Here is a 25982-nt window from a genome sequence, read left to right as displayed (position 1 = left end):
AAGCAATGGCAGTCCCAAAAAAGCAATGACAGATGGCACCCATTGGGCAAGTTGTTCCTTAACAGCGAAGAGGGTTCAACACAGCTGCAGGTGCCTGCTTGCTTTTGCCATTCAAAAGGTTAGGAACTATCTATGGTGTCCCCCAGCCCACAGGATCCTGGTGACCCACCCTACCCGCCACCGCTAGCTTGGGAGAGGCAGTGTTGCAGAGATGATAAGATCGCAGACTCTGGATCTGGACTACCTGGATTCCAATAGCTCCGATATTGGATAGCTCACACCTCAGGTTCCATTACCCATCATATGCAGATAAGACCCATGGCTTAGGATTACATGAGTTAGGCGTTCCCCTTGTGGCTCAGAAGGTTAAGAATGCAACTAGCATCCATGAGGATGCAGGATCGATCCCTGGCCTTGATCAGTGGGTTAAGGATCCAGCACTGCCTCAAGCTGCGGTGTAGGTCACAGATGTGCCTCGGATCTCAAGTTGCTATGGCTGTGGTGTAGGCTTGCAGCTGCAGCTCCAATCAGACCCTGAGCCTGGGAACTTCCATGTGCCTCAGGTGCGGCCCCAAAAAGAAAAAAAAAAAAGATTGCATGAGTTAATTTGAAAGAACATAGAATATTCCCTAACAATAAGGAAGCACTTAAAAGAGTTTTAATAAGCAAATAAATACTGTTTTACAAATGCTTTTTAAATCACACAGGAAGAAAAAAATCTCTAACAACCAAATTAGTGTCTTCCTACAAAGAGATGATAAAATCAGTACACTGTTTAAAAAGAGCTGTGGTGGTGGGCGGCCTCAGTCTCAGGAAAATTCCACAACTCCTCAGGAAGCATGTAAAAGAACATTCATAGCAGCATTTTTCGTAATAGCAAAAAAAAAAAAAAAAAAAAAAAAAACACCTAGAAATAATACTGGAGTCCACTGAGAGAATGGAAAATTTTATACTATATTATATCAAGTGGAAAATGAATGGACACCAGCTACATACAACTTAAACAAGTATTAGAAACATCATGTAGAGAGAAAAATTCAGTAATAATATATCTTCTAGCAAATCGATATTTTTGCAAATATAAAAAGAAGCAAAATGAAAAAATAATTTGAATTTATTAAAACGACACTTATATGCAACATTGTAAATCAACTATACTTCAATTTAAAAAGATAATGAAAATCACGGAAACATGTTCTAAGACAATTGAAAAACTGGGAGTTCCCATCGTGGCTCAGCAGAAACAAAACCAACTAGTATCCATGAGGATGCAGGTTCCATCCCTGGTCCCAGTTAGTGGGTTAAGGATCCTGAGTTGCCCTGAGCCATGGTGTTGGTGGCAGACGAGGTTTGGATCTGGTGTTGCTGTGGCTGTGGCGTAGGCCAGCACCTGCAGCCTGGGAACTTTTGTATGCCGAACCTGTGGCCCTTTTAAAAAAGAAAGAACAAACAAAACGTAAACAACTGTATTTGAAAGTGAAGAAATGTAAAGCCAAACTTCGCAGTGGTGCAACGGGAAAATGGATGAATGTTGAATGAACAATGGAGGTAACTCCTTACTTCATCACCTGCCTGTGATCACACCTCCTGGATTGATGAGCCTCAGGTATCCTCCTCAAACCCCAGACTTTCCCATGTCCACCCTTCTGCATAGAACACACCCTTCTCTGTCTGGGTTAGACTCTCCCACCTCCTCTGAGGTCCAGCTCAAACACCGGCTTCCCCACTTCCATGCCCACCTCCCCAGCAAGGGGCACCATGGCCCCCACGTATTGTATCCCAGCCTCCTCCGGACACAACAGTCTCCGTGGCCCTCGGGTCACATTGCCAAGGAGGCTGGCTTCTTCTGCCTGGTGACACGGCATGCCTGCTGAGCAGCAGAGCCATGCAGGAGAGCCCATGACCCACCCATTACTGTATCCCCTCAAAGCCCAGAGAAAACTCCTCATATGTGTTGCATGGATGAACCCACCTCCTACCAACAGTGGAAAGCAGCATTGGGCTAATACAGGAGGAGGCTGGGGATCAGATGTGTTTTGAAAGCACAGGAATCATGGGAATGAACTGGGAATGAAAAGATTATACTCTTGGCAGAGAAAGAGAATAAAGTGTCAGGGGAAGAGGTGACTGGGTAGTGAAAACATGGGACTGCTTGAAATGAAAAGACCAAACGTATAGGCAATGTCATCCAATAAACGACGGTGCCCCCATCCTATTCAATATTACGCAGCTTGTAAAACCCATGCAGTAAAACTCTACACACGGACGCAAAAATCCAATAATGACGCTATGTGAAAAAAAATAAAGTGTGACAATTATTTACCTAGAAAGAGAGAAAGAAGAGAGAAGGAGATGGGTCCATGTTTTGAGTGAAATAAACCAGATGATTTTTATATGTTTGTAGGTGAAAGAAAATTGTGATTATGCCCAGGCAGCGGGGGTAGTTTACATTCTTCTCTACTGTTCGAACTTTCAATTTTCAAGTATTTAGTTTGGCACACGGAAGTTCCTGGACCGGGGATTGAACCCGAGCCACAGCTGTGACCTACGCCACAGGTGCAGCAAGGCCAGATTGTTTAACCCAATGCATTGGGCTAGGGATCGAACCAGCACCTCTGAAGTGACCCGAGCCACTGCAGTCGGGTTCTAACCCGCTGCACCACAGTGGGAACTCCATTTTGTAACTTCAAGTCAGTTAAAAATATTTAGGTTTATGGGGTTCCCGTGGTGGTGCAGCAGAAACAAATCTGACTAGTATCCATGAGGATGCAGTTTTGATCCCTGGTCTTAGTCCGTGGGTTAGAGATCCAGTATTGCCGTGAGTTGTGGTGTAGGTCACAGACACAGCTCAGATCCCATGTAGCTGTGGCTGTGGTGTAGGCAAGCCAGCTGCAGCTCCAATTTGACCCCTAACCTGGGAATTTCCATATGCCACGGGTGTGGCCCTAAAAAGCCAAATATATATATGTGTGTGTGTGTGTGTGTGTGTGTCTATATGTTTAAAATAAGTGAACAATGGGAGCTCCCTGGTGGCTCAGTGGGTTAAGGCTCCAGCATTATCACTGCTGTGGCATGGGTTCAACCCCTGGCCCCAGAACTTCCACGTGCTGTGGGTGAGGCCAAAACAAACAAATAAATAAAATAAGGGAACAGGATGAGATGAGTTTTCTGTATTAACTAATGAGACTCAAGCCCTAACATCCATATTTAGATTCATCTCAGGTTGACTCACTGGATACGAGGGATAGAAAAAGATGGGCGAACAGGAGCTGAGGGCAGGACAGAAAGCAGGGCAAGTTTAAAGGGGGGGTGGCTAGAAGGTAGAAACGTCGGAGACAGCGCAGAGGTGCACTTCCCACAAGCAGTCTCCAAAGGGAACAGGAAATCCCTATTATTCTCATTTAAACCTATGCTGAAGATACGTGATGCGTAGGTGTAAACTCTGAGTCAATGACAGACGTTTCTGCAACCAGATCCTCTACCTCCTTTTCTTACGATACATATGTCACCCTGGAAAAAAAGGAACTCTCCACTCTTGCCAACAGGAAGGAGATAGGTTTTATCAGGCTTAACAGAGAAAGCGTAGTGCACAAAGCCCTCTGCTTATACAGAGAAGAAATGATCCCACACATAGGCTTTGATAAATACTTTCCAGCCCGACATGGCCATTCTATGTGTTTTTTTTTTTTTTTGTTGTTGTTGTTGTTGTTGTTGTTGTTGTTGTTGTTGCTACTATTTCTTGGGCCGCTCCCGCGGCATATGGAGGTTCCCAGGCTAGGGGTCCAATCAGAGCTGTAGCCACCGGCCTACGCCAGAGCCACAGCAACGCGGGATCCGAGCCACGTCTGCAACCTACACCACAGCTCACGGCAACGCCGGATCGTTAACCCACTGAGCAAGGGCAGGGACCGAACCCGCAACCTCATGGTTCCTAGTCGGATTCGTTAACCACTGCGCCACGACGGGAACTCCCATCCTATGTTTTTGTCCACAAAGCTTCCCCTGGAGCTTGGGAAATGGCACCTGTGAAGTCATGACAGGGGGTTACCACACGTTTGTTTTGTCGGTAAGCAGTAGATTGTGTCTCCGGTTGAGGGAGGGCACAGATGACAGGGATGCGCCTTCTCTACCACCACGTGTCAGAGCCCAAGTGTGATGGTTAATCGTGCTCTTCTCTGGGCAAATCCCAGCAGTTCTCTGACGATGACCACAGGACCACCAGAAGCAGCTCATTAATCACAAAGATAAGACTGGAGCCGACAGGGCTGTGCTTTCACTCACAAACGCCTCGTTCTGGAAAGTCAGATGTTTGTCCAACACCAAGCGTGCTGTTTGAGGACACCTTGCAACAGAGACAGACCTCTCTAGCTGGTAGCTCATCTCAGGGACCATGATGAATCAGCAAGTTACGGAAGCAAACTACCTATCTGAGGAGCCCCAAAGCAAACTTTGTTTCTGGAGTTCCCTGGCGGCCTAGGGGTTAAAGATCAGACATTGTCATTGATGTGGCGAAAGCCCTGGCTCCCTGGCTCAGGAACATTTGCATGTCTCAGGTGCAGACAAAAAATCAAATAAAAAAGAAATCTTGGAGAATCTGTTGTTGCTTCACAAAACTGAATTTATTTCTATGGTTCCCCAACACACACCACACACAGAGAAAGAAAAATTTTAAGAGGTGTAAAAGTATCCACACACATTGTCTTAATGGTTTCATCTCTAAGACATTCTCCCAAAGAATTCATCAGATAAATCAACAAAGATTTATGCTGAACTATATTCCTTCTAGTCTGATTATTACATTTTACAACCACAATTTGGAACTTCTGTTTAGAGCAAGGGAAATGGTTGTACAACTAAAAGCATCAGGGAGAGAGGATATTGGTACTGAGAGAGATTTTAAGGACATCCTCAAGACACAACACTAAGTGTACGCTCAGGACTAAAGTCTGTGAGTGGCATATAAACGCAGGCGTGCCACAAGGCACACCCACAAATGTGAGCTCACGTGTGCACACACAGACCTTCCCACACTGAAATGTAAACATACAAACACTGGGATCCTGGGCTCGGCGTCTGACTGTAAACTGGATGCAAGTCTCAGCTCAGCCTCTTGCAAGCAGTACCGTCTCTATTTCCATCTTTTAAGTGGGGATAACCTTTGAGGATTTAATTCTTCAATCCATGTGAACCACTTAGAACAATGCCCAGTCTCACTGCAAGTGCTAATTGTTAGACACAACAACGTTACAATTAACATCTGGAGGAAAATACACCCGATCGTTAGAAGGTCCTGAGATGCTTGTTTTTTGCAAGTCTACGGCAAATGGGCACGAGTGATTATTATTATCGGGAGAACTGTTTATGTAGTCTTCCACTGAGAAAATGCTAGAGGGAAGAATCAAGATGAATTGGGGAGGGAGGTCCCTTCTCACCAGAGGACACAAGTGGCTCCATCTAATGAGTCCGGTCTCCACATACTTGTTTCACGGGTCGTTCTTGAAGATGCTGGCAAGAACGGGGAAGACAACATCGAAAATCACCTTCAAATATTTGTCATTATTTTTAAAAGGACAAAATTCTTGAATCTCATCACAGCTAGGCTGCCATCTAAAAGGAAGACCTGTTGCACCTGAGTGGTCCTTTGCTAAGCGAGAAGCTGATGGCTGCTATAAACTTCAGAGAAAAATAAAATGGAACAAGATGCTAAACCCAACTTCCCTGGAGCAAATTCCACCTGGTCAAAGACTTTGCTCGCAGGAGGGAGCGAGAATTGAAACTGAGATTTTTTAACCTAAGCAGCACGCTGACCCCAGACCTTCTGACTGAAGCCAGCATGGAAAAAAAACAAATCAAGAAAAACAGGATGATGTGCTGAAGACTAGGAAAACTACGAAAGTGGCGTGGCATCCAGTGTTAGAGCAGATGAAGGCATTTGCGGGGGTTTATCCAGAACTTCCTAAATGGGAGTCAGAGCTAAAGCATTCAACACCGCTAGAGTCTTCATTTATCCTGTGAGCTTCCCCTATGCACCATACTGAAGATGAAATACAATGAGATCAAAACCCTTCAAAAGCTTAGTTTAGTGTCCAATATTTTTCTCCAGTGGTTAATGGTGATTCTCAGAGACTGAAACAGAAGAGGTTACAGGAAGAGGCAAGAGGGCAGACACGTTGAGAAAACAATTTCCTGGCAGAAGAGAGCCACAACAGAGCAGCCCAGCATGACTAGGAGACTGAAAAACTGTGATCCAGGTGTGCCCAGGACCCAAACTTCAGCCTCCAGGTTAGAAGTCTTCACCATTTACCAAATCTGCCCACACAGTGTTACCATTTTCTGCATGCAATGACAAGAAAGACTGGAAAAAAATGATGAGAGCTTGCGAATCATAGATTCGAGTTGAATCCAGTCAAGAGATGATGACTCAGAGAACTCAGCCTTCTGGCTGCAGGGCATCTGCAATCTAGAAAGGGGCAGCGCCAGAACCTGAATTCCCATGTGTTTGACTCAAAAACCACTGTGCCGAACTTCTCTCCTAAAAACAAAAAAATTCACAACTAAAGACTGAGCAATCTCCACCCCAGTGGACTGGAAACCTTAAAAAAGATACCCTACTCCAGAAGAAAAAGAGAAGGCCACATCAAGAGGTAGGAGGGGCAATTTCGCGATATAAACAACCCCATACCTCCTGGGTGGGAAGCTCCACAGACTGGAAACTAACTGGTTCACCTACAGGAGTGAGAGTTCTGAGCCCCACATCAAACCCTCACATGCAGGGTTCTGGCACTGGGAGAAAGAGCCCCAGGAGTATCTGGCATTGAAGGCCAGTGGGGATTATGCGCAGGAGCTCCACAGAACTGGGGGAAACAGAGACGCCATTCTTAAAAGGCACACAAGGACTTTCATGTGCATTGGGTCCCAGGGCAGAGCGAGGTCTCCATAGGAATCTGGGTCAAACCTGACCGCAGTTCTTGGAGGACATCCTGAGAAAACAGGGGTGAACATGGCTTGTTGTGAGGGAACGACATTGAAAGCAATGTTCTTGGGAATATTCAGCAGCCATGCCTTTCTCTGGAGGTGGCCGTTTTGGGAAAAACTGGCCCCACCCATCAGTCACCCTGAGAAGCCTCAGGGCAAAGAACAATCCAGGTGGGATCACAGCCCCACCCCTCAGTAAATAGGCTACCTAAAGACCCCTCAGGCACACAGTCGCCTCTAATCCCATCCAGAGACTAAGCCCCACCCACCAGAGGGATTAGAATCAGCTCCACCTACCAGTGGGCAGGCATCAGCCTCTCCCATCAGGAAGCCTACAGCAAGCCCCCCATACCGACTTCAGCCACATGGGGGGCAGACACCAGAAGTAAGAGAGGCTACAACTCAAAGGTCACCACACCAAAAACCTATAAAAATGAAAAGACAGAGAACTATAACTCAGATGAGGGAGAAAGAAAAAACCCCAGAAAAACAGCTAAGCCATGAGGAGATTCTTAGCCTCCAGGAAAAAGACTGTTGATGCTGAAGATGATGCAAGACATTGGAAATAAACTGGAGGCAAAGATGGATAACTTACAGGAAACACTGACCAAAGAGATACAAGATATAAAACTTAAACAAGAAGAGATGCAAAATACAGTAACTGAAATAAAAAACTCATTACAAGCAGCCAACAGCAGGATAGAGGCAGAAGAACGAATAGGCGAGGTGGAGGACAGATCAGTGGAAATTATGGATGCAGAACAGAAAAGAGAAAAAAGATTGAAAACAAATGAAGAGAGTCTCAGAGAACTCTGGGACAATGTGAAACGCACCAACATCCATATTATACGGGTGCCAGAAGGAGAAGAGAGAGAAGGGGACAGAAAAAATATTCTAAGAGATAATAGCCGAAAACTTCCCTAACGTGGGGAAGGAATCACTCACTCAAATCCAGGAAGCACAATGAGTACCATATAAAATAAACCCAAGGAGGAATACACCAAGACACATATTAATCAAACTGACCAAAACTAAAGACAAAGAGAAAATCTTGAAAGCAGCTAGGGAAAAGAAACAAATAACATACAAAGGAACCCTGATAAGGCTATCAGCAGATTTTTCAGCAGAAACTCTGCAGGCCAGAAGGGAGTGGCATGATATACTCAACATGATGAAAGGAAAAAACCTCCAACCAAGATTACTCTACCCAGCAAGGCTTTCGTTCAGATTTGAAGGAGAAATCAAAACCTTCACAGATAAGCAAAAGCTGAGAGAATTCAGCAACACTAAACCAGCCTTACAACAAATACTAAAGGATCTTCTCTAAGCAGAAAAGACAAGACAGCAACAGGAAGCAAAAATTCCACAAATGACAAGGCTCACCAGTAAAGGTATATCTACAGTAAAGATATGAAATCATCCATTCACGATTATACCACCAAAATCCGAAATCATGAGAAGAGGTGGGTACAAATGCAGGACACTGGAGATGAACTTGCAATTAAGAGAACAACAACTTAAAACAATCTCATATACATATAGACTCATATCAAAACTTCAGAATAACTGCAAACCAAAAATACAATTGATACACAAACAAGGAATCTCTGGAGAAGAAATATATCTCATAGTAAATAAGTGCATAATCCACCATAAAGGGGATCATTTGACATCATTCTTGGAAAGCTGAAGTCTTCTCACATCTGATTTCTGATTTCCTCTCCATCAAAGAATTTATGATAATTATAATTAAATAATGCAACTGTACAATTAAATAATACAGTTTTACAATTGTATTATTAATAACCATTTCTCTCCATGGTTCAATGTATAATGTCTTGTTTATCACATCACCTAGAATGGTGTAATGCCTTTATTGAAGAATCAATAAGATGTAACAAATTGTGAGGACATATTTATATAGTTACACTATTTTTTAACCAATTTATGCATTTATATTTTACTTATTTTCAGAGGGTATATTATTTTTGTTATTCTTACCAGTTAAGTTATTCTTTTTATTATGCTATATAAAATATTTAATGGTATATAAGGCTTTCTTTATAAATTTTAATTGCATAATATAACAATTTTAATATAATGCTAATTTTTAAAGAAAAATTGAAATGTAATAGATACTACTAAATAGTAAGGATGAAAGCCATACCAAATAGGATAAAGTACAGAATAAATTTCCTATTTGTCTCAGCATATTTTCCATTCCACTTCTCCAGAGGGAGTCACTTAATCTGTTTCTTAAGATCCATGGTATAATAATCTGTGTGAATGTAACTGTGTTTAAATGTATGTATTTTATTCTGCAAAAAAATAAAAATAAAATTTCAGAATTAAAAAAAAAAGAAGAAGAAGAAGAAGCTAGGAGTAGAGAATGAAAGTTTCCGGGAAGGATCTTGAGGGATCTTTTCAGTTTGGAAAAAGATCTGAAGGAAGACCTACAGCAGTGGCATCTGGGGGTGGCAGTGACTGCGAGCGCCCCATAAGTAAGCAGGGAGCTCTTTGTATACTGAGTTTTTCGTAGGCTGGGTTCCCCTTAGACTGACACAAATTGGGGGTTGGGATGGATGAACTACTAGTAGATAAAGAAGTTCAAGAGCCATGCAAAACCCACTGAAATTGATATTATTATTCAACGGTTTGAGCCCAAAGCACACTTTTAGGTTCAAATGCACTAATTATCCAGATAGCGTGTTGCCGTCTACATAGTCACGAAACCACAGACACTGCAATCATGTTCAATATCTTTTGCTATGTATAACTATAAATAACTTCATAATTTAAATTACCCATGATTAGAAATGACTTCACTCGCATTACAGATACTCTATTACTTAGTAATTGTATTGGCGGAGACCTGGCTGCAAGCCCAGGAAAGGACGACGTCTCCAACGTGCCATGTGCAACCCTCAGACCATCTCCGGAGACCCGGCCCCCACGTCCTCACTCAAACATATTTAGGAGACGTTCCCGTTCTTCGCCCAATGTTTTTCCCATGTGAAAGCAATTACGACAGGTGGCTAAGGAAAGTTCTTCTAGGATTGTTCATTCCCAAAGACAAGAGTAAGTGGAAGCACCAGTGGGCACAAAGGTGGCTGGGTGGCATCCTCAAATCTGCATCCACGGAGTTCCTGTTGTGGCTCAGAAGTATCAAACCTGGCTAGTATCCACGAGGATCCGGGTGTGATCCCTGGCCTCCCCCAGGGGGTTAAAAGATCTGGTATTCCCATAAGCTGTGGCATAGGTGACAGATGCGGCTCAGATCTGTGTTGCTGTGGCTGTAGCGTAGGCTGGAGGCTACAGCTCAGATTTGACCCCTAGCCTGGGAACTTCCATATGCTCTGGGTACGGCCCTAAAAAGACCCCCCAAAAATATGCATCCATGTACATGGGCATATTACTTAAACCACGTATATACAGTTTTTAGAAGACTAGGAATCACGTGCTACATGTCAGCCAAAGAGAACGTTTCTAGTGTATCCACTCTGGTTACGAACCATGCTCCTGGGGGATCTCACAACCATCCCAGGGACCACAGTCCCCCCCCTCGTGACATGAAGCCCCCATCACACAGCACCCGGGTAAGGACTGGCATCAGCAGGCCCTCCTGGTCCTCTTCTCAGCCTTTGAATAGCAGCCTCATCTCTCCCTCCACTGTCCCCACAGCATGAGGCCGTAGGGAGAATGGTCAAATTAGCGTTTCCGATGGTAACCTAGTTATGTTTTCCCCAGATCACAATCGTATACACCTTTAGCCAGTGTATCTTTACAAATCCATTCCAAGACCAGTGAGCGAGGTTCTCATCCTTGGGGATTTTCTGGGCAGGATTCTCATCACATGGGGGTTTTCCGAAGGAATTTCAAGGATGAGAATGGGCCCAGGGTTGCTAGCGAAGCACAACACGGCCAAAACCAACAAGCTGCCTCTTGTCCTGACTGTCCCCATTCCCTTCAGAGCAGGGTCTCTGAGCAGGTCAGCGCTCCAAGAAGTCAAATGCAAGCCTGTCGCCATCCAAGAGGGCCCCACGTGTGAATCCCCTGACAGTCCTCTGTGCTGGTCTACACCATGAAGAATTTATCCTTTACGTGCTGTAACCCCATGCTTAAAATGATTACCTCTGTGCGCGCACGCACACGCACGCACACACACACACACACACACACCCCGAGCTTGGATGTCTACACCCTTTTCTCTTGCTCCACTCTTTTCATGGAATGTTAACCCATAAAGCAGCATCCAGCAAACACCCACTATCTTAACAGTTAATAAATAAAGGGACTGTGCTCCCGGCCGAGGGCTCATGAGCTCCACGTAAACACACAACCACAGAGACACAAAGACCTTGCACCACTCATCTCATCTCTCCACACTTCTCTGGAATTTTTAGAAGTGTGTGTTTCCACCTCGCCCTCAGTTTCAGAAGAGGTGCTACAAGCTTATCTCCGACACCGCCCCCCACCCTATGCAAGCTGGATCTTTCCGTAGGTCTCTGCAGCAATTTGTGGAATTAGATGTGAGTGTGAGTTCAGCCTAGCTTCTGGCTTGAGGACGCTGGATGCATTTCCTAACCCTCGTCAACCCTCTTTCCTCATCTAGAATAGGAGCACCATCGAACTGTCATGGTTTTGTGAGGACTACATAAGCTCATGCTTTTAATGGTCCCAACACATCACCAGGCATGCATTTTTTTTTTTTTGGTCTTTTTTTTCTTTTTAATGGCTACATCTGCAGCATATGGAAGGTCCCAGGCTAGGGGCTGAATGGGAAAGGCACCTGAGGCCCACGCCACAGCCACAGCAATGCCAGGTCCAAACCACATCTGCAAGCTAAGCAGCAGCTCACAAGGTACGTATTAATGGTGCATGGTGAACGGCCTTGTCTCCCTGCCCCGGCCAGTGTTCTGGATGACTGACGCCTGGCTTTTCTCTTTTTCTTCCATCTACTCTCGACATCGCTTTAATCCTTCCACCCTGCCCCTCTTGTACTTGATCCTGCGGAGAGTCCCTGGGCACGGCTGGCAAGACACAACACAATGTCACTCCCAACTCCTGCCTCACCTTCCACCAGGCACCGTGCATGGCTCAGCCTTCTTGAGACACGAGCATGCTCACACCTACACACCCTTTTTGTTCTTTACACGCGGAATGCCTTCTCCTGATTACGACTTTCCATTGACAGCTCCCCCTCTGCTATGAAGGGCCATCTCGGATGCATCTGCAGAAGCTTGGTTACCTACCCAATTTCACCATCCCCTCTAAGAGAACTAGTTCTTCCTTCAACCTTGTACTCAAAACCCATGGCATATGACCGTCATCCTTTATTCCACTTACAAAGTGATATAATTCTGCACAGACTCAGTTTTCCCAATACAACATCAGTCCATGGGCAAAGACAATCTTATGAGTAGGATTTTTTCCCCTTTTTTACAGCTGCTCCTGTGGCATATGCGAGTTCCCAGGCTAGGGGTCAAATTGGAACTGCAGCTGCAGGCCAGCACTACAGACACAGCCACACCAGATCCAAGCCTCCTCTGCAACCAATGCTGCAGCTTGCAGCAATGCCTGATCCTTAACCCACTGAGCAAGGCCAGGGATAGAACCCACATCCTCATGGAAACCATATCAGGTTCTTAACCTGCTGAGCCAACACTGGAACTCTTAGTAGAATTTGTTCTTTTAATCACAATAGAGAGCTTGAGATATTAAACATTATGGAGACACAACCAATGCTTGTGAGACCAATGAGGAGGTACAGGGGTGGCTAAGAAGGTAGCTCCTCCATCAGGCTTGCTGACGCTTAGCTCCTGCATTGCCCCTTGTTGGCTGAATGCCTTCAGGTGAGTTAGTTAACCTCTCTAAAGCTCAACCGCCTCATTACAAAACGAGGATATTAATTTTACTTTCCCTGTGGGCTGCTGTGAAGATTATAATACTGAATTCTTTCCATGCATCATCTCCCACTGACGAGCATGCAATGATGAACACACACCTGCTGTCACACTGTAATGAAAACTGGAACCTCTCATTTCAAGCCGTCTCATATTCGGTTGAAAAATGGGCCCATCTTCTTTGCTGAGTATTCCTTGTCAGTGCTCAGAGGTTTAAGCCTTGGAAATAAACAACTTAATAAGACAGAAGAAAAGCGTGGGAGAAAAGAAAAACAGAAACTGTGCACACACAGCTCTCCTCCTCGAACACCAGAGCTGGTCAGAAGCACAGTAAAGGTGCTACATGGCGCTTATATCCAAGTTCTAAGATAGGCTCCGTGTCCTACGTGAATCACCTTTAGAAGATGTACATATGGCTTTTATGTTAATTTCTCCACCTATGAAATCCAGGGCTGTCGTGTTTCCCCTAACCATGGTGATCCATGCTTTTGTTAGCTTTGGCTGCCATGAGGTTAAACTAAGCAAGATACATCGAGGATTTTTTTTTTACTCCACATTGTAAAGTCAAGTGATTTCAACTAGCACTCTCTAATATATTTACGGGAGAAAAACAGGACTCTGATTGCAGCTTGGGTACACATAACTTTCTAATACCAGCAATAAATCTCTGAGCCAAGGCTAAACCATTTATAAGATGTAGCAACAGCTCCAAGTCTCTGATGCTGTTTCACTAGATTCTTTATTTAATTAAATTATTTTGAAATGTATATTTGCAATGATGAGTGATTACAAGATTCCTATAACCAGGGATCATCCCAGCGGCCCCCCTGGCACATAATCTGAAGACAAACACATTCAACTTTATTAGGCAGAAAGCATGATTAGACTAACCTCTGAGAGCTAGTTCTTGAGATCCCAGAATGAAAGTAACCACAAATGAATGAACAAACACTAAGACCTTCCAGGTGGATCATCTCAGGTGACCTCCAAAGGTCACGTGAGGAGAATGCTGGTATCACCACTGTAAACCCACAAGCAGTGAGCTGTTTGACGTTTCCCTCTTTCCAACAGGTACGCGATTCCAGAAGGGATTATCCAGCCACCCAAAGAAAGGGTGAAGAGAAGGTAACCAGGGGTGATTATCTCACCGTTTTAATGAGGAGCCACGTGGTCTGGAAGAAACTTCTAGAGTTTCAGAAGCCTAATCAAGACACTCGTTATTCTATCCCACTGTGAAACAACAGGTCCAAGCAGCCAACGCCAGGAACGTCCTCAAAGACCATGTTTGCACATGTCAGGAAACAAAGCACGGTGTTCAGAACACCCTGCTCCTTACAGCACTTCCATCCCTTCTGAGAATCTGAAGACAACTTAGAAAAGGCTTCACAGAAAAACGGTCTCCCCAGATTTGCAGAATCCTGCAGGAATCCCACAGTGGGGACCATCCTATGTGCAACCTCAGAAATCTTCTCTATCTAGGAGCCATGAATGGCTTGTCAACTTGCCATTCACACGGCAGCGCCTTTCTTAATTTTAAGCAATACTTGAAGTTAAGTGTCTGAAGTCCTAGGACAACCTTCCTTCCCTACCTGGTCATCTCCCTTCACCCTCATTCAACTAAATGACTTTTATATATAAACGTCAGTGGGGCTTTGGTTGAGAGACACCGTGAAAAGAACTCAGCACTTGGAAATGGGCAGACATGAGCCAAACACAGAGATATAGACCTTGGCCCAGTGACTTCACCGCTGTGAGGTGAAGTAAGATACCCACACCTGCCTCGGTGGGCAATCACAGGAACTAAATGAGCTAATACCTGCAAAAGGTTGCCAGGGTACCTGGTACCCAGCTGAAGGTCGTTAATCATGAATTAGTCTGCATGGCCTTTTAAAAGGGGGACTTCAAACACACTCTTCCATATTGTTCATTACTCCTTCCTGCTGAATGGACCCCAGAGGGGATGAGGGTGGGCAGACAACGTGTGTAAGCTGAGACACCAAGGTAGTTTCCAGAAGCACATCCTGTCTGCATCTTACACGCTCACAGCTGGCCAAGAAAAGGGACCCACAGGCCAGGAGAAAGGACCAAAAATGGTGAACCTACCAGGGAAAAAAGTCTCCAGTGCCCCATGATGATGCTAAGACGCACCTCTGGGCTACACTAGTCAGAGAAATGGACATGGGAGAAAGACTTTGCTAGCAATGAAATAAACGGAATGCAGTCAAGATGACACCCTAAATTAGCTCTGTCTCAAAGGGCTTCACAGGCCTAATGGCAGGAATCAACCAAATAGAAACATTTTCCTAATGGCAGTTGCTTACTCAGTATTAAGTTTGGCAAAGTGATGGATATCTATGCATAATATAATTTTAAAATGCATGTAACATAGGCTTTTTTTCAAAGGTTGGCCAGCAAGAATAGTCTCATAAAGCCTGCACCCCAGACTTATTAAAACACAAATATGATAATTAAAGCCTAGAGAAGTAAGAAGCTAAAAATACGTACTAAAAGATGAAACACACTACTCTCATGTAGATATTTGAATGTATTTTTGCTTTGGGGGGGTTAAAAAAAAGAAACACTGATTTTTCCCTCCAATGAAAGGACTCATGGGAGTTCCCAATGTGGCTCAGCGGAAACTAATCTGACTAGTATCCATGAGGATGCAGGTTCAATCCCTGACCTTGCTCATCGCTCAGTGGGTTAAGGACCTGGCGTTGCCGTGAGCTGTGATGTAGGTCGCAGATGTGGCTCAGATCTGATGCTGCTGTGACTGTGGATTAGGCCAGCAGCTATAGCTCCAATTCAACTCCTAGCCTTGGAATCGCCATATGCTGCATGTGCAGCCCTGAAGAAAAAAGAAAGGAATCACGGATATCAAAAAATTAGATATGTTGGGAGCTCAGCAGGTTATAAACCTGACAAGTATCCATGAGGACACAGGTTCGATCCCTGACCTCACTCAGTGGGTTAGGTATCTGGCATTACTGCAAGATGTGGTGTAGGTCACAGATGCGGCCCATGTGGCTGTGGTTGTGGTGCAGGCTGTCAACTGCAACTCCAATTCAACCCCTAGCCTAGGAACTTCAATATGCTACAAGGGTGACCGTAAAAAAGATAAAAGCAAAAAAAATTATATTCTGATTTATACAAAGTATCAAATTTAAACATTAAATACTTACTGGATGTGTATAGCATGGATAGCACTAAAACACATTTTTTAAAAATAATTCAATGAACTTTACACAGGATTAAGGAGTTTAAAAGCATATTTGGAGAGAAGAAATCTATACATAACTTGGCTATTAAGAATTGATTATTCTGTTCCATTGCTCTGCATGTCTATTTTGGTACCAGTACCACACTGTCTTAATTACTGTGGCTTTGCAATACTGCCTAAAGTCTGGGAGAGTTATGCCTCCTGCTTGGATTTTTTTCCTCAGGATTGCTTTGACAATTCTGGGTCTTTTGTGGTTCCATACAAATTTTTGGATTGTTTGTTGTAGTTCTGTTAAAAATGTCATGAGTAGTTTGATAGGGATTACACTGAATTTGTAGATTGCTTTGGGTAGTACGGCTATTTTTACAATATTAATTCTTCCAACTCAGGAGCATGGGATATCTTTCCATTTCTTTGAATCCTCTTTAATTTCCTTGACTAATGTTTTATAGTTCTCAGCATATAAACTTTTCATCTCCTTGGTCAGGTTTATTCCTAGGTATTTAATTGGGGGGGGCTCAATTTTAAGAGGTATTGCATTTTTTTATTCCTTTTCTAATATTTCATTCTTAGTATACAGAAATGCTACCAATTTCTGAATGTTAATCTTGTATCCTGCTACTTTGCTGAATTCATTGATCAGTTCAAGTAGTTTTTGTGTGGAGTCCTTAGGAATTTCTATGTATACTATCATATCATCTACATACAGTGACAATTTTACCTCTTCTCTTCCAATGTGGTTACCTTTTATTTCTGCTGTTTGTCTGATTGCTATGGCTAGGACTTCCAATACTATGTTCAATAAAAGTGGTGAAAGTAGGCATTTTTGTCTTGTTCCAGATTTTGGCATGAAGGCTTTCAGCTTTTCTCCATTCAGTATTATATTTGCTGTGGGTTTGTCAAAAATGGCTTTAATTATGTTAAAGTATGTTCCCTCTATACCCACTTTGGTAAGAGTTTTGATCATGAATGGATGTTGGACTTTGTCAAATGCTTTTTCTGCATCTATTGAGATGATCATATGATTTTTGACTTTTCTTTTGTTAATGTGGTGTATGATGTTGATTGATTTGCGTATGTTGAACCATCCTTGTGCACCTGGGATGAATCCCACTTGGTCATGGTATATGTTCTTTTTTATATGTTGTTGGATTCAGTTGGCTAAAATTTTGTTGAGAATTTTTGCATCTATATTCATCAAAGATATTGGCCTATAATTTTCTTTCTTGGTGGCATCTTTGTCTGGTTTTGGTATTAGGGTGATGGTGACCCTCACACCACGCACAAAAATAAACTTGAAATGGCTTGAAGACTTAAAAATAAGACCAGACACCATCAAACTCCTAGAAGAGAACATGGGCAAAACATTTTCTGACATCGACTTTACAAATGTTTTCTTAGGTCAGTCTCTCAAGGCAAAGGAAATAAAAGCAAAAATAAACCAATGGGATCTAATAAAACTCACAGGCTTTGGCACTGCAAAGGAAACCACAAAAAAAAAGGGACAACCTACAGAATGGGAGAAAATAGTTTCAAACGATGCAACTGACAAAGGCTTAATCTCTAAAATATACAAACAACTTATACAACTCAAAAGCAAAAAAACCAAACAGCACAATTGAAAAATGGGCAAAAGACATAAACAGACACTTCTCCAAAGAAAATATACAGATGACCAACAAGCACATGAAAAAATGCTCAACATCACTAATTATTAGAAAAGCGCAAATCAAAACTACAGTGAGGTACCACCTCACACCTGTCAGAAGGGCCATCATTAACAAGTCAACAAATAACAACTGCTGGAGAGGGTGGAGAAAAGGGAACCCTCCTACACTGTTGGTGGGAATGTAAATTGGTACAACCACTATGGAAAACAGTATGGAGGTTCCTCAGGAAACTAAACAGAGAACTGCCATATGATTCAGCAATCCCACTCTTGTGCATGTATCTGGACAAAACTTTTCCTTGAAAAAGATACATGCACTCATATGTTAATTGCAGCACTATTCACAACAGCCAAGACATGGAAACAACCCGAGTGTCCATGGATTAAGAAGATGTAGTTGGAGTTCCCGTCGTGGCGCAGTGGTTAACAAATCTGACTAGGAACCATGAGGTTGCGGGTTCGATCCCTGCCCTTGCTCAGTGGGTTAACGATCCGGCGTTGCCGTGAGCTGTGGTGTAGGTTGCAGACGCAGCTCAGATCCCGAGTTGCTGTGGCTCTGGCGTAGGCCTGTGGCTACAGCTCCGATTAGACCCCTAGCCTGGGAACGCCCACATGCCACGGGAGCGGCCCAAGAAATGGCAAAAAGACAAAAAAAAAAAAAAAAAAGAAGATGTAGTATATACACACAGTGAATACTACTCAGCCATAAAAAAGAACAAAGTAATGCCATTTATAGCAACTTGGATGGAACTAGAGACTCTCATACTAAGTGAAGTAAGTCAGAAAGAGAAAGACAAATGCCATATGATAACACATATCTGGAATCTAATATACAGCACAAATGAACTTTTCCACAGGAAAAGAAACTCATGGACTTGGAGAACAGACTTGTAGTTGCCCAGGGGAAGGAGCAGGACTGGGATGGACTGGGAGTTTGGGGTTAATAGTGCAAACTATTACATTTGGAGTGGATAACCAATGAGATTCTGCTATATAGCACAGGGAACTATATCTAGTCACTTAAGACGGTACATGATAGAGGATAATGTGAGAAAAAGAATGTATATATATGTGTGTGTGTGTGTGACTAAGTCACTTTGCTATACAGTAGAAGTTGACAGAACACTGTCAACCAACTATAATGGAAAAAATAAAAATCATTAAAAAAATAATCAAAATTTAAAAAGAAAAAAAAGAATTGATTAAAAATACCTAGTGGAAAAGCATAAGACATATGTATGATAAACACTTAAATTGGAAATGTTTGTTATCTAGAGGACAGAAAAGATATAAAAAGAAATTAGCCTGATGCAGAGATTTTTTGCAGTACTCAGTTTCAAACAGGTCTTAAGGTTAGATGTTTATTATAATGAAATTTGGAGAACAGTGAGGAAAAGATTCTAGAATGAGAAACATGCATTCTATGAAATTTCTCATAGAATAAACACTATACACAAAAGTTGCTTAATCTCAGCACTACCACCATTGGGATGACAACTCATGACTACTCATTGTCATTATGGAGGGGGGCTGGGGGGGACTGACTGGGGAGTTGTCTGAGCTCTGGAAGGTGTTTAGCTGTATTGCTTGTCTCTTCCTAGGAGAGGCCATTAGCTCAAGACAGCAGTCCATCAAAACGACAATGACAATCCAAATATCTCCAGATACTGACAAATATCCCTGCTTTGTCTGGGTGGGTGGGGGCGTGAATCCCCCTCCTCCCCATTAAGAATCACTGCTGTATACAAGGTTAAAATCTCAAAGAAATGCCATAACAAAAGGACTACACATAAAAAGGGAACATTCCAATCTTTTCTGTAGGAGGAAAGGAAATTCAATCTTCTCATCTACTTACTATGCCAATATCCTGTAAACAGAACACGCTGCATGTATCAATCAAAACTGTATCCTGAATCCTACAACAGTTTCACCACAATGAAATGTGGGTTTCACAAAAAAGTTATATAATGAAAACCAGATTAATTTGCTTGTTACCACAGTAACAAGGAGAGCACAGTTTGGTAAATGAAATGAACACTGTCAAAATCTGTAATCAAAGTCTCATCTAATCCATTTTAAAAACGTGAACAGGAACCTGCGTGTCCCTAGGAAGTGGACTTTGACTCCTCACCTACCTGGCTTTGTGTTGCTTTGGAGATGGTAACAGAATTACAAGCCAGGTATGCACCTGTAGAAAAGGCAGTATGACCTTCAGAGGAGTCAGCCATGAAGCACAGAAAGCAAGCTCATTGCCTGTCCCTGACTTCTCTTCTCTCCTCGCAGCTAAGTTCCTTTTTTGCTTTCAGTCCCAAGAGTCAACTGAGCCTTTTCTTATCAACAGGCATGGGGTCACTAGCTGCTTTTAAGCTCTGGGTGAGGACCTCACAATAGTTACTTAAGAAAAAGATCAGAGTCTCCTGTCCTGTCTCACCATCACCACCACTTTTACCACCCTCACTGCCGTCATCATCACCACCTCCACCACCACTGTCATTACCACCACCTCTTCCTCCACCATCACCACCACCACCATCTCCACCATCGTCATCACCACCACCACCACCATCTCCACCATCTCCACCATCGTCAATACCACCACCACCACCACCACCATCACCACCACCACCATCTCCACCATCGTCAATACCACCACCACCACCACCACCATCACCATCACCACCATCTCCACCATCGTCAATACCACCACCACCACCACCACCATCACCATCTCCACCATCTCCACCATCATCATCACCATTGCTACCATCTCCACCATCGTCAATACCACCACCACCACCACCACCATCTCCACCATCGTCAATACCACCACCACCACCACCACCATCTCCACCATCTCCACCATCATCATCACCATCGCTACCATCTCCACCATCGTCAATACCACCACCACCACCACCACCACCATCTCCACCATCGTCAATACCACCACCACCACCACCATCTCCACCATCTCCACCATCATCATCACCATCGCCACCATCTCCACCATCGTCAATACCACCACCACCACCACCACCACCACCACCACCATCTCCACCATCTCCACCATCATCACCATCGCCACCATCACCACCATCATCATCACCACCACCACCATCTCCACCATCGTCAATACCACCACCATCATCACCACCATCACCATCACCACCATCTCCACCATCGTCAATACCACCACCACCACGACCTCCACTATCACCACCATCACTACCACCATCACGATCACCACTACCATGAGCTGAATGGTAGAATTCCTAAAGCAAAGAACCCTGCAAGCCTGCACGGGGTCCACCACAAGCTAACCCATTTCCAGACATAAGCCACTAACCTTGCCAAGGTGGAGACACACTGGACATGCCCAAAATACTGAAATTGTTCACAAACTGCAGAAATTCTCCCCATGTTACAAAACAAGTTTTCCAGAAGATGAGCATTCATTTAACTCTTACACTTCAATAGGGGTCAGGTGCTGTTCTTAATAGTTCACAGTTGTTAAAGATCCTGCCCCTATAACAACCCAATGAAACCATGACTACTGCTGTTATCCTCTTTTTAAATACATAGGCTTTATATTAGTTTTATATATACATCAGTTATCTATAATGAGTATATTAATGTGTTAATTTATATTCTGCAGCAGCTTTAATTTCACAGCAAAATTGAGGGAAAGATACAGAAATTTCCCACATGCCCCTTGACCTCATGCATGCACAGCCCTCCCCACTACCAACATCGCCCACTAGAGGGGTACATTTGTAACAACTGATGAACCTACACTGATACAACATTATCACCAAAAGTTACTATCCTCTGTTAACAGATGAGGAAACTGAGGCACAGACACCCTAAGAAACATGCCTAAGGTCATAGTAAATTGCAGAGCTGAGATTCAAATCCAGGTAGCAATTTCTCCAAGGTCTGTAAACCACTCCACTCTGCAGCCACTCTAACGCGAAAATAGTTGCAAAGGAAATTTTATTTTGTCTCTTTTGTACTATGTGCATTTTTCTGTAAATTTGTAAAGAATATTTTAAAAATAAATGTCGTAGAATCACACAGAGCTCCAGGAACCTTTGGTCTGCAGATTTCTAACCTTTTTCTTTTCTAACAGCAGAGTCCAATTTTCAAAAGCTTTCATCCTGGCCACCCCCCTCCCCCAAATCAGAGCACTTTGGGGAAAATCACAGTCCGGAAACAATCGATTTCACTTCAACCTTCGTTTTTCACAGACATGGAAACTGAGGCTGCAAGAAGGAAAATCTTTTGCCAGAGAACCACCGAGCTAGTTGATGACAGAGCTGAAATGAGAGCTCAGGAATCCTGCTACCAATCACTGGCTCTTTGATTAGCCCTTGGAACCTGATTAATCAACAAATACAGAAAAGAGCAGTTTTTTATCTATCAGTTCAGAAATAGGACTAAAGACACAAGAAATGATTCACCAGCAAAGTCCAAAGATAACCACTCACTCAAACATGCCTCTCTCTTTAAACCTTCAGGGTCAAATATCCTAGCGTTAAGTCTGGGATCCGGGCTGTATTTCTCATCCACAGAGTCCAAAGCCCCTTTCAGGCAAACCTGGGCCACCAAGCCCACAGAACAATTGGCCAAGGAGAAACTAATAAAGATCATTGTACAACGACAAATGTAATACATTTCATTGAGTAATAAAAAAAAAAAAAAAAAAAAAAAAAGCTTTGGTGATCTGAGATCTGAGTTTACCAGATGAGTAAGATGACAGCCAGGTCCTCTGTGTGCCTGTCCATCGATGTCCAGTGCACACCTCCAGCTCCAGGCTCCCCCCACCCCCCGCCCCCGCCCCACTCCTGGGAAGGGTCATTTACCTGCACCTGCAAGAAACACAGGGGCTCCTAGGCAGCAGCTCTGGAGCTGATTTATGGGTTGACCTTCAGACCTTCACATCTTAAACCTTTCCATGACTAAGTTTCTCCCTGTGGAAAAATATACCTCCTTCTCTAAGGAGGTGTTGAGAAATGATTAAACACACCCAGCCAAGGAGCGAAAGTGCCTCAGACGGAGGGTGGAGATGGGGCAGCCGTGCTGTTACCTGGGTGGCTCCTGTCCATCATTCATGCCGCTACTGAAACAAGTCTCTGGGCAGAGAAAAGACTTTTGGAAAAACTGTGGTTTTAACAAATGGGTAAGTCCCCCTACTGCGCTGGTGGTTTCATACTGAGATTAAGTGCCATCCTATATCCTTTATCTAGGTTATTGTTTTGTTTTTGTTTTTGTTTTTCTCCCTATATCCAGGCAGGATGAAATCTTAATTTTAAAAATGTTCTGGGAGTTCCCTCTGTGGCACAACGGATCCACGGCATCTTGGGAGCACTGGGACACAGGTTTGATCCCCAGCCTGGCACAGTGGGATCAAAGTGGGTTCGATCCCCAGCTTGGCACAGGATCCAGCGTTGCCACAGTTGTGGCTTAGGTTGCAACTGCAGCTTGGATCTGATCCCTGACCTGGGAACTCCATAATCCATGGGGCGGCCAGAAAAGAATGAATGAATGAATGTATGAAGAAAAGAAAGAAAGAAAGAAAGAAAGAAAGAAAGAAAGAAAGAAAGAAAGAAAGAAAGGAAGGAAGGAAGGAAGGAAGGAAGAGAGAGAGAGAGAGAGAGAGAGAGAAAGAAAGAAAGAGAGAGAGAGAGAAAGAAAGAAAGAAAGGAAGAGAGAGAGAGAGAGAAAGAAAGAGAGAAAGAAAGAGAGAGAGAGACAGAGAGAGAAAGAAAGAAAGAAAGAAAGAAAGAAAGAAAGAAAGAAAGAAAGAAAGAAAGAAAGAGAAAGAAAGAAAGGAAGAAAGAAAGAAAAAGAAAGGAAGAAAGAAAGAAAAGAAAGAAAATTCTGTACCTTTCTATGAAACTAATAATTTGATAGGAAAAAACTTTTACAGCTTTTATCATGAGAATTTTTCATTTTTAGAAAGCACTAATGAAGGGAGTTCCTGTCATGGCTCAGTGGTTAATGAATCCGACTAGGAACCATGAGGTTTCAGGTTCGATCCCTGCCCTTGTTCAGTGGGTTAGGGATCTGGTGTTGCCGTGAGCTGTGGTGTGGGTCAAAGATGCGGCTCGGATCCCACGTTGCTGTGGCTCTGGCGTAGGCCAGTGGCTACAGCTCCGATTAGACCCCTAGCCTGGGAACCTCCATATGCCATAGGAGTGGCCCAAGAAATAGCAAAAAGACAAAAAAAAAAAAGAAAGTACTAATGAAAAGCTAATGGTAAAGGTTTTATTTTTCACTCCCTTTCATTTACTTCATTAAATAAAAAAAGCATGTGAGTAAGAGATAAGCATTCACCTACACCTATTATAGGACAAAAGAAATCAAATGGCCTTCAAGGTCTATTTAAGAAAGTAAAAAATAACTATGATAATAAGGAACTCCAGTGAGATACTAAGGTCATACTTAAAATACAGTATTTATAACTAATAAATTTCCTTTGACATTACATAGGCTCAAAAGGAGGACTTTTCTTTATTCACTTTTCCCCTGCTCTTTTTTATTTTATTTTATTTCTTTTTTGGGCACACCGTGGCATACGGAAGTTCCCAGGCCAGGGATCAAACCCGTGCCACAGCAGTGACCAGAGCCACAGCAGGGACAGTGTCCGATCCTTAACCCACTAAGCCACAAGAAAACTCCTTAATTCATTCTTTCAAAGCATTCTGTTCCATTTTCCTGGGACTGCTTCAACATCTGCTTCCCCTGGGCACTCGGTGGTCCATCCCACCCCCCCACCCCCCACCCCCGACTAGGATTTCCAGTTCATTGGTCTTTAATCTTGCAAAGCATCCAGGATATTCTTTTCACAGATTATAAATAAGGAAATAAAACAATCTGCAAGTAAGGGAAAACAGGCAAACAAGCTGCTTACATTTGCACAACAGAGCATTTGGTACCTACTCACTATATTTATTCTTGAGTTATAACAAATGACAATTTCCATCTGGACTTCTTTTTTCATAAAAGGCATTTTTCATTTCATCCTGTGATAATTTGAAAAGCTGTGTACACTGTGTAACCATAAATAAAATAGCGCACAGCATCACTCCAAAAATTATTCTCAAACTTCACGCATACTAAGCTAGCTGTTCCAGCCCAGACAAAAGAAATAGGGTTGGATGGCGGCATGATAGAAGGGAAGGAAAAAAATAGCATGTTTCTGGCATGTTCTCTGCTATGCTGCTGATTATCCTGTAGGGCTCCAGAGTTGAATAAATCTTCTTAATTGGACATTTAGCCCCTGGGTAAAGCAATCTAGTAAGAGACAAATCTTTGCTGCTGAGGCCTACTCTGTGCCTAATCTATGGTATCCTCTGAACTTGGCCCCATTCAGGGGTCATGCATCTCCAGGCCGCATCCAAGCAACATCAAGGGCAAGCAAAGTGTGACTCGAGCTGCAACAGATAAAAGCCTCCTGAGTCTCACTGTCCTCAACTACAAGAAGCTGGGCCCTTCCTTTAAATCACCCGCGGAATGAATATCAATGATACTCAGATCACTTTTCGCCCACTCCCAGAAGGAGGGCCCACCCTCACCTCAAAAGAATTAAACTGTGCTGGTGAACTACCGCCAAGGGAGGGAGAGAAGAAGGAAGAAATGAAATTAATCTCATGCCCAACAAATAGAAACATTTACAATAAATACACACTCATGATTGGAAAAATCACAAATTATAATATCCTCGCAGGAGGATAAACAGGCTAAGGTCCAATAAGATTGTGGCTGTCAGTGCTAGAGCTTTCTCTTAGAAGGAGACACTGATCTTAGCTCAAGCCAAGTGAGGCATTCCCTGGAATTAAAAGACTATCCTTTCGAGAAGGCGGTGTCCTGTCTCAGTAAACGATGGAGAATATTCAATCTTGTCATGGATTCCTTACCCTTCTCTTCTTCTGCTTGTTCCAACTAAGCCCTAGAGAACTACTTCTGTGAAAACAAAATATGCTCAGCCACTTCCTAGATTCTCCTATATGTACATGCCTTATCTTTGGAATGGCTATCTTGATTAAGAATATTCTTTAGACTTGCATATTAAAAGTGTCATATAAGTGAAGCGATATGAACTGTTGCTCTTGTGATTCCTTGACCATTCTGCTATTGTTTTGGACACTGAACAGTCCCCACTGTCACTATTTCACTGTCTAAAGAGAATTCATTTCCAAAGCCCAGTGTGTAT

The 25982-nt window shown here is 43.2% G+C and overlaps 1 protein-coding gene and 1 long non-coding RNA gene across 17 annotated transcripts in view; one reads left to right on the top strand and one right to left on the bottom strand.

Annotated features, from left to right (window-relative positions):
• LOC146395693 (uncharacterized) overlaps positions 1-13668 on the top strand; it is a 186964-nt gene extending 173296 nt beyond the window's left edge. The window contains exon 2 of the long non-coding RNA XR_014831041.1: positions 9846-13668. This is a non-coding gene — a long non-coding RNA (uncharacterized LOC146395693). The remainder of the gene's footprint in view (positions 1-9845) is intronic.
• SEMA5A (semaphorin 5A) overlaps positions 1-25982 on the bottom strand; it is a 530468-nt gene that overhangs the window by 355436 nt on the left and 149050 nt on the right. The gene's annotated exons all lie outside the window — the stretch shown is intronic.

The sequence above is a fragment of the Sus scrofa genome, chromosome 16 (assembly GCF_054392235.1).
Source record: "Sus scrofa isolate SSC_HxYL_T2T_F1_AM1 chromosome 16, Sscrofa_HxYL_maternal_Yorkshire_Landrace_v2.0, whole genome shotgun sequence".
NCBI classification, from domain to species: domain Eukaryota; kingdom Metazoa; phylum Chordata; class Mammalia; order Artiodactyla; family Suidae; genus Sus; species Sus scrofa.
The sequence above is the reverse complement of the archived record's forward strand: the minus strand, read 5'-3'. Positions and strand labels throughout refer to the sequence as shown.